Source organism: Bison bison, unplaced genomic scaffold, assembly GCF_000754665.1.
Source record: "Bison bison bison isolate TAMUID 2011002044 unplaced genomic scaffold, Bison_UMD1.0 scf7180017864134, whole genome shotgun sequence".
Taxonomy (NCBI): domain Eukaryota; kingdom Metazoa; phylum Chordata; class Mammalia; order Artiodactyla; family Bovidae; genus Bison; species Bison bison.
This window is the reverse complement of record NW_011494706.1, coordinates 8,524,545-8,533,532: the sequence shown is the minus strand read 5'-3', so window position 1 is coordinate 8,533,532 and position 8,988 is coordinate 8,524,545. Positions and strand designations below refer to the sequence as shown.

The window sequence follows — 8,988 nt, the reverse complement described above, 5'->3', positions numbered from 1 at the left end:
GGAGGTGATGGAATTCCAGTTGAGCTATTTCAAATCCTGAAAGATGGTGCTGTGAAAGTGCTGCACTCAATATGCCAGCAAATTTGGAAAACTCAGCAGTGGCCACAGGACTGGAAAAGGTCAGTTTTCATTCCAATCCCAAAGAAAGGCAATGCCAAAGAATGCTCAAACTACCGCACAATTGCACTCATCTCACACGCTAGTAAAGTAATGCTCAAAATTCTCCAAGCCAGGCTTCAGCAATACATGAACTGTGAACTTCCAGATGTTCCATCTGGTTTTAGAAAAGGCAGAGGAACCAGAAATCAAATTGCCAACATCCACTGGATCATTGGAAAATGCAAGAGAGTTCCAGAAAAGCATCTATTTCTGCTTTATTGACTATGCCAAAGCCTTTGACTGTGTGGATCACAATAAACTGTGGAAAATTCTGAAAGAGATGGGAATACCAGACCACCTGACCTGCCTCTTGAGAAACCTATATGCAGGTCAGGAAGCAACAGTTAGAACTGGACATGGAACAACAGACTGGTTCCAAATAGGAAAAGGAGTACATCAAGGCTGTATATTGTCATCCTGCTTATTTAACTTCTATGCAGAGTACATCATGAGAAACGCTGGGCTGGAAGAAGCACAAGCTGGAATCAAGATTGCCAGGAGAAGTATCAAAAACTCAGATATGCAGATGACACCACCCTTATGGCAGAAAGTGAAGAGGAACTCAAAAGCTTCTTGATGAAAGTGAAGGAGGAGAGTGAAAAAGTTGGCTTAAAGCTCAACATTCAGAAAACGAATATCATGCCATCTGGTCCCATCACTTCATGGGAAATAGATGGGGAAACAGTGGAAACAGTGTCAGACTTTATTTTTTGGGGCTCCAAAATCACTGCAGATGGTGACTGCAGCCATGAAATTAAAAGACGCTTACTCCTTGGAAGGAAAGTTATGACCAACCTAGATAGCATATTCAAAAGCAGAGACATTACTTTGCCAACAAAGGTCTGTCTAGTCAAGGCTATGGTTTTTCCTGTGGTCATGTATGGATGTGAGAGTTGGAATGTGAAGAAAGCTGAGCGCTGAAGAATGGATGCTTTTGAACTGTGGTGTTGGAGAAGACTCTTGAGAGTCCCTTGGACTGCAAGGAGATCCAACCAGTCCATTCTGAAGGAGATCAGACCTGGGATTTCTTTGGAAGGAATGATGCTAAAGCTGAAACTCCAGTACTTTGGCCACCTCATGCGAAGAGTTGACTCATTGGAAAAGACTCTGATGCTGGGAGGGATTGGGGCCAAGAGGAGAAGGGGACAACAGAGGATGAGATGGCTGGATGGCATCACTGACTCGATGGACCTGAGTCTGAGTGAACTCCGGGAGGTGATGATGGACAGGGAGGCCTGGCGTGCTGCGATTCATGGGGCCGCAAAGAGTCGGACACGAATGACCGACTGAACTGAACTGACTAATTTCTCCCTCCCTGTGTTTCCCACCCTGAGTCGGTGGTGCAAAGACAGACAAGGGTGGGTGCCCCCTCAAAGAAGGAGATCGTTCAGGTGCCCACTTGGCCGTGTCCCTGGGGAGAATGTAGATCCCTCTTAGCATTGGCGAATCAGTGTAAACCTCTGATCCGGATCTGTCTCTCTGGGTCCCCCAGAGGTCACCACGGAACCGCAGGCTAGGGCCCACTCGGACTCTGTAGCCATGAAGGCCCTGAAGCCACACAGTGGAGCCTGAAGCACAAGCGGATCAGGCTGCACATTCATTCCCGTTCATTTTTCGTCTGCCTGGCCGCTCTCCCAAGGGGGACTTAAGACACCTCTTAGCATTGGGAGGCCAGTATAAACCCCTGACCCGGATCAGCCTCATAGGGAGGGATCAAATCCCCCAGAGGCTGGTACTGCCTTTCAGCCTTATGAGGTCATCACGGGACCACAGGTTTTAGACCCTTACAGGCTCCATAGCCTGAGGACTGTGGAGCTCACTTTCACTTCCTTCAGTCAGCAATCACGCATACACAACCACTCAGAGGTCACGATACCTCCCTTTTCCGGAGGCCCCAGGTCTCCCTATCTGATGCTCCCTTCCTGAGAGCTCCAAGGAAGTGATCCGTCTCCTCTTCTACCCATCGGGGTAGGACCTCCTGACTAGGGACTGGCCCCAGGGCTTTACCTGATCCTGTGGCCATTCCTGGTGAGTTGGTCCATCCCTTTAATGAGTCCAGTCAGCGCTCGACCATCCAGAGAGTCAGAACGCCGGTCCGAAAGAGAACGCGAATACCAGCGGGTGGCATGCCTCCTTGTTCGTCTCCTGGCTCCTCCGATCCGGTCCAGCCGAGCCACCAGTCTGCCCGGCTCAAGGGGCAGGTGTGGTTGGAATCACTGGGGCCTCCAAAAATGTTGCAGAAACCAGTACTCCAGAAACCAAGCACCACACTAGGAGAATTGGAGAACTCAGGTTTATTATGAGTTAACACTACAAGCTCTGAGCCCTGAACAAAGGGGTTACAGAGATCTCATTCACCCAGACAGGCATGATTAAGCAGGTGGGTTTGCAGGGGCTAGGGGGATTGCAAAGAGCAGGACAAGGGTTGGTGAGATAGGCTCCAGTTCCTAGTATTGTGAGTCCCCACCTTCTGAGACCTACGTCATCTAGACTTTGCAAGGAGCAAGCTGAATTACAGAGGCAGAAGGAGAAGGAGGTAAAATTTTAACTTTTCCTCTTTAGTACAAATGTGAGAGTTGGACCATAAAGAAGGCTGACTACCTAAGAACTGATTCTTTTGAACTGTGGTGTTGGAGAAGACTCTTCAGAGTCCCCTGGACAGCAAGGAGAACAAACCAGTCAATCCTAGAGGAAATCAACCCTGAAAATTCATTGGAAGGACTAATACTGAAGCTCCAATACTTTGGCCAACTGACGCAAAGAGCTGATTCACTGGAAAAGACCCTGATGCTGGGAAAGATTGAAGGCAAAAGGAAAAGAGGGCCACAGAGAATGAAATTGTTGGATAGCATCACTGACTCAATGGACATGAATCTAAGCAAACTCTCACTTATCCAAGAGATAGTGAAGGACAGAGGAGCCTAGTATGCTGCAGTCCGTGGGTCCACAAACTGTTGGACACAACTTAGTAATTGAAGAACAATAACAACGGCACGAGTTTCACTGTAATATGCTGGCTGCTGTTGTAGAGCTTGAGCCATTGAAGGGTTTTCAGTGGTCCTTATATATGGTCTGATGTCCTTGAACTTGTCAGTCTTGCCTTTATGATTGATGCCTGAGAATATTGTATTTTCAGTGCTTTGCCATGGGCAGTGTTTCCTGCAGAAGCAACGTTGACTTCTAATTCTTCTTTTCCTTTGCCCACTTTCCGTCTCCTGTGCAAATGGCCTAGTAGTTGTAGACAGGGGAATATTTTTTTGTGACTTTAAATCTCACCAGTCAATGTTCTAATGACTGAAAAAGAAAGTCTAATGTATTTTTTCTTTGCAGGTGATTTTTGTGAGATGACCATGGTATTATCACTTTGAAACGAAACACTGGTTATGGATGAGGATAATGCCGGTGAAAAAGCTTTGTAACATAAACATTGTAGACGCAGGTACAGTCAGGGTATCAATTATACCTTTATCAGAAGTGAGAGAACAAATTTCCCATTCTGGCTGTACTAGCCATTGTTAACAAGACTTGGTTGTTACTGTTGTTCAGTCCCTAAGTCATGTCCAACTCTGCAACCGATGGGCTGCAGGGTTCTCTGTCCTTCGCTATCTCTGGAGTTTGCTCAAACTCATGTCCATTGAGTCGGTGATGCCATCCAACCATCTCATCCTCTGTTGTCCCCTTCTCCTCCTGCCCTCAATCTTTCCCAACATCAGGGTCTTTTCAAATGAGTCAGCTCTTCACATCAGGTGGTCAAAGTATTGGAGTTTGAGCTTCAACATCAGTCCTTCCAATGAACACTCAGGACTGATCTCTTTTAGGATGGACTGGTTGGATCTCCTTGCAGTCCAAGGAACTCTCAAGAGTCTTCTCCAACACCACAGTTCAAAAGTATCAATTCTTTGGCACTCAGCTTTCTTCACAGTCCAACTCTCACATCCATACGTGACCACTGGAAAAACCACAGCCTCGACTAGACGGACCTTTGTTGGCAAAGTAATGTCTCTGCTTTTTAATACGCTATCTAGGTTGGTCTTAACTTTCCTTCCAGGGAGTAAGTATCTTTTAATTTTATGGCTGCAATCACCATCTGCAGTGATTTGGGAGCCCCCCCCAAAAAAGTCAGCCACTATTTCCACTGTTTCCCCATCTATTTGCTGTGAAGTGATGGAACTTCATGATGCCATGGTCTTAGTTTTCTGAATGTTGAGCTTTAAGCCAACTTTTTCACTCTCCTCTTTCACTTTCATCAAGAGGCTCTTTAGTTCTTCTTCACTTTTTGCCATAAGGGTGGTGTCATCTGCATATCTGAGGTTATTGATATTTCTCCCGGCAATCTTGATTCCAGCTTGTGCTTCTTCCAGCCCAGCGTTTCTCATGACGTACTCTGCATAGAAGTTAAATAAGCAGGATGACAATATACAGCCTTGATGTACTCCTTTTCCTATTTGGAACCAGTCTGTTGTTCCATGTCCAGTTCTAACTGTTGCTTCCTGACCTGCATACAGGTTTCTCAAGAGGCAGGTCAGGTGGTCTGGTATTCCCATCTCTTTCAGAATTTTCCACAGTTTATTGTGATCCACACAGTCAAAGGCTTTGGCATAGTCAATAAAACAGAAACAGATGTTTTTTCTGGAACCCTCTTGCTTTTTCGAATTTGGTCTCTGGTTTCTCTGCCTTTTCTAAAACTAGCTTGAACATCTGGAAGTTCACAGTTCACATATTGCTGAAGCCTGGCTTGGAGACTTTTGATCATTACTTTACTAGTGTGTGAGATGAGTGCAATTGTGCAGTAGTTTGAGCATTGTTTGGCATTGCCGTTCTTTGGGATTGGAATGAAAACCTTTTTCTAGTCCTGTGGCCACTGCTGAGTTTTCCAGATTTGCTGACATATTGAGTGCAACACTTTCACAGCATCATGTTTTAGGACTTGAAAGAGCTCAACTGGAATTCCATCACCTCCACTAGCTTTGTTTGTAGTGATGCTTCATAAGCACCACTTGACTTTGCATTTCAGGATGTCTGGCTCTAGATGAGTGATCACATCATCGTGATTATCTGGGTCATGAAGATCTTTTTTGTACCATTCTTCTGTGTATTCTTGCTACCTCTTCTTAACATCTTCTGCTTCTATTAGGTCCATACCATTTCTGTCCTTTATTGAGCCCATCTTTGCATGAAATGTTCCCTTGGTATCTCTAATTTTCTTGAAGAGATCTCTAGTCTTTCCCATTCTGTTGTTTCCCTCTATTTCTTTGCATTGATCGCTGAGGAAGGCTTTCTTATCTCTCCTTGCTATTCTTTGGAACTCTGCATTCAAATGGGTGTAATCTTTCCTTTTCTCCTTTGCTTTTCACTTCTCTTCTTTTCACAGCTAGTTGTAAGGCCTCCCCAAACAGCCATTTGACTTTTTGCATTTCTTTTTCTTGGTGATGGTCTTGATTCCTGTCTCCTGTACAATGTCACGAACCTCTGTCCAAAGTTCATCAGGCACTCTGTTTATCAGATCTAGTCCCTATGAATATTAGTGTTAATTAGTGCTTGCAAGAATTGTATTGTCTGATCCCCCAAACCCAGTGTTTCAAGAGGAATGGAATACCTGTATCTAACCCTAATTCGTCAGAGCAGGAAGCAGTGAGTGCAGCTCCCCTTTGCCATCACAGCCTTTGTATGCATGCATGTTAAGTCGCTTCATTCATGTCTGACTCTTTGCGACCCCATGGACTGTAGCCCTCCAGGCTCCTCTGTCCGTGGGATTCTCCAGGCAAGAATGCTGGAGTGAATTGCCATGCCCTCCTCCAGAGGATATCACCAACCCAGGCATTGAACCCAGCTCTCCCACATTGAAGGTGAATTCTTTACCATCTGAGCCACCAGCGAAGCCCATCACAGCCCTTACCCCCTAGAAAGTCAATGCATGAATAGTCAGAACTCTGTGTTTCCTTACCTCCTAGTAGGACCTGCTAATCCCCAGAGATGAAGTGAGTAGGCATCATTTCCTCCCATGATGTCTGCCACATCTCCAGTTTTGCCAGCTTCTGCCTTTATATCTTCCCCTTCCTAACTCATTTGATTGTCCATATTGGCCTATCATAGTTTTGAGTTACACATTTGGCACTGTCTCCCCAGATCAGGGGATCCCTATGGAAAAAGTGGGTGGGCTGGTTTCTGCCCCATTGCCCAGACCTCCTTGACCTGACCCGTTTTCTAAGAGTGCTTTGATTAACATCTAATTCTTATGTAGTGCTTACCGCATGCCAGGGCGTGTTCTGCCACAGGTGATGAAGTTGCTGTTATTGTTGTAGTCACGCGTTCTGGGAAACAAACTCATTCAGAATGCTGCAGATAATGGAGTGCAGTTTATTACACCAGCGGGTCCAAGCAGAGTCTTCTCTTAGCTAAGGACCCCAACCAGTTTTTGTGAAAACCTTATATACCCTAAGTGTACGTTCCCAAACCCACCTCCCCAAATTCCCTGAAACTAGTCTGAACAAAGGAAAAAGAAAGATATAATCAAAGTTAACCCATGATTCATATGCCTTAAGCCTAGGTGGTTAACAGTGGACAGTTATCGGTCGGCCTGTGATCATACCCCAATAAGCATAATAGAATGTATGATTCTATTCAGTTACACAGATAATTAAGGTATTCTTTTAGGCAACAGACAGTCTAGGTAGGAGCCCTGGGGCTCTTCCTTCTGGGGACCTGGTTTTCCAGTTGGTTGTCATTTCCATAGATACTGGGCATATAGCTAAAAGTCCACAGTCCAGCCCAAGATGGAGTCCTGCTTTCCAGACAGAGCCTGTTCTGTCTGTTTCCTCCTTCATTATCACCCCGGTTTACAAAGCAGGAAATTGAAGCTCTGTGAGGTCCCATGGCTAGCAAGGAGGGGATTGAAGGGGTCAGTTCTGTCTCCATAATCTGAGATCCTAAACCTTTCAGCTTCACTGCTCTCCATCAGCGATCTACCATGATCACTGAGTGTAAGAGCTATGGATGGTGGAACTCAAAATTCAAAAAGAGCATGCCCAGTTACAGATGAACCGCAACTGCCTTTTAATGACTTTGACCAAATCAAACACTGTGGGTGAGAAATGTAGTATTTCCTGCCATATCAGTAAACAAGGATGTCAGAGTCATCAGCAATTACTGCCGCCTTGGAAGGTGAGCTGGTGAGCCCTGAGGGAACTCAGGATGGAAGGAATACTTGCCTTCTGGCATCCATCTGACTGCAGCCACTCCCTACAGGGAGCCCTGAGGAAATTCAGGATGTGAAAACACAGGATTCTGGCCCTAGATAGCTGAGATGCATATGAAAGGAATGACTTCAGGGAGCCCAGACTCTTGTATCTTCCTATACAGAGAAATGGAGAAGGCAATGGCAACCCACTCCAGTACTCTTGCCTGGAAAATCCCATGGATGGAGGAGCCTGGTAGGCTACAGTCCACGGGGTTGCGAAGAGTCAGATATGACTGAGCGACTTCACTTTCACTTTTCACTTTCATGCATTGGAGAAAGAAATGGCAACCCACTCCAGTGTTCTTGCCTGGAGAATCCCAAGGACAGCGGAGCCTGGTGGGCTGCCGTCTATAGGGTCACATAGAGTCGGACACGACTGAAGCGACTTAGCAGCAGCAGCAGCATACAGAGAAAAGCACTAAATTCCTTAACTTGGGATATTTGGTTTTCTTTAATTTGCAAAAAAGCAAAAACTTTTGAAGTTCAGACTCCCTGACCTTTGTTGTAAAACTTCTACGTAACCTGACTCTTCCCCCAGCACCCGCTTGTCTCCTTGGAGCAGTCCTCTCAGGCTCACTTGAGATGCTGTCTCCTGGGCTTGAAGTCCTAAAAATTCCACCAAATAAAACGTCATTCTCAACTTTCATGTTGTGAATATTTATTAAGTGGACGTGGGGACAGAAAAGTAGACGGTCAACTAAAAAGGATGCGCAACTTGAGAGCCACATGTTAAGTTTTATTTGGGACAAAATGAGGACAAAACCAGCCCAGGAGGCAGCACTTCTGATGGCTCTGAGAGACCGCTCCAAGGAGGCAGTGGGGGAAGGTCAGTATATGAGGTTCTGGTGAAGGGGGAGCTCAATGCAATCAAGCACTTACTGTACAAGAGGTTTTCTGCCAGTCACCAGGAGCTGACATCACCATGAAGGGATTTAGTGATTTTTCTAGATATGAAGAGATGTAAGGATTGGGATTATGAATTCAGTTCCTGAAAATACCCAACTGTCTAAAGCCCTGTCCCAGCAGATTCCCTGGAGCACAGAGTGCCTCACTCCACCCTGAACTCCTTCAGGGGTGTTGAAGGTCAACAGCCACAGCACAGGGTTCAGTCTCCACAGAGGCAGATGGCAGACGCCCTTGTTGTTCAGTCACTGGCAGTGCTCTTGTGCTGTGCTGTATACTTAGTCGTTCAGTGGTGTCTGACTCTTTCCGACCCCATGGACTACAGTGCTCCAGGCTCCTCCATCCATGGGATTCTCCAAGCAGGAATACTGGAGTGGGTTGCCATGCCCTCCTCCAGGGGATGTTCCCAATGCAGGGATTGAACCCTGGTGTCCCACATTGCAGGTAGATTCTTTACCATCTGAGCCACCAGGGAAGCTTGGCAAATGCCAATTTGTAGTTGACCATGGATGGAGAAGGCAATGGCACCCCACTCCAGTACTCTTGCCTGGAAAATCTCACGGATGGAGGAGCCTGGTGGGCTGCAGTCCATGGGGTCTCGAAGAGTCAGACACGACTGAGCGACTTCACTTTCACTTTTCACTTTCATGCATTGGAGTAAGGAAATGGCAACCCACTCCAGTGTTCTT

At 46.2% G+C, this 8,988-nt stretch overlaps 1 protein-coding gene across 4 annotated transcripts in view; it reads left to right on the top strand.

Annotated features, from left to right (window-relative positions):
• The window catches only part of CDK14 (cyclin-dependent kinase 14), a 668,333-nt gene that overhangs the window by 476,740 nt on the left and 182,605 nt on the right, over window positions 1-8,988 (top strand). The gene's annotated exons all lie outside the window — the stretch shown is intronic.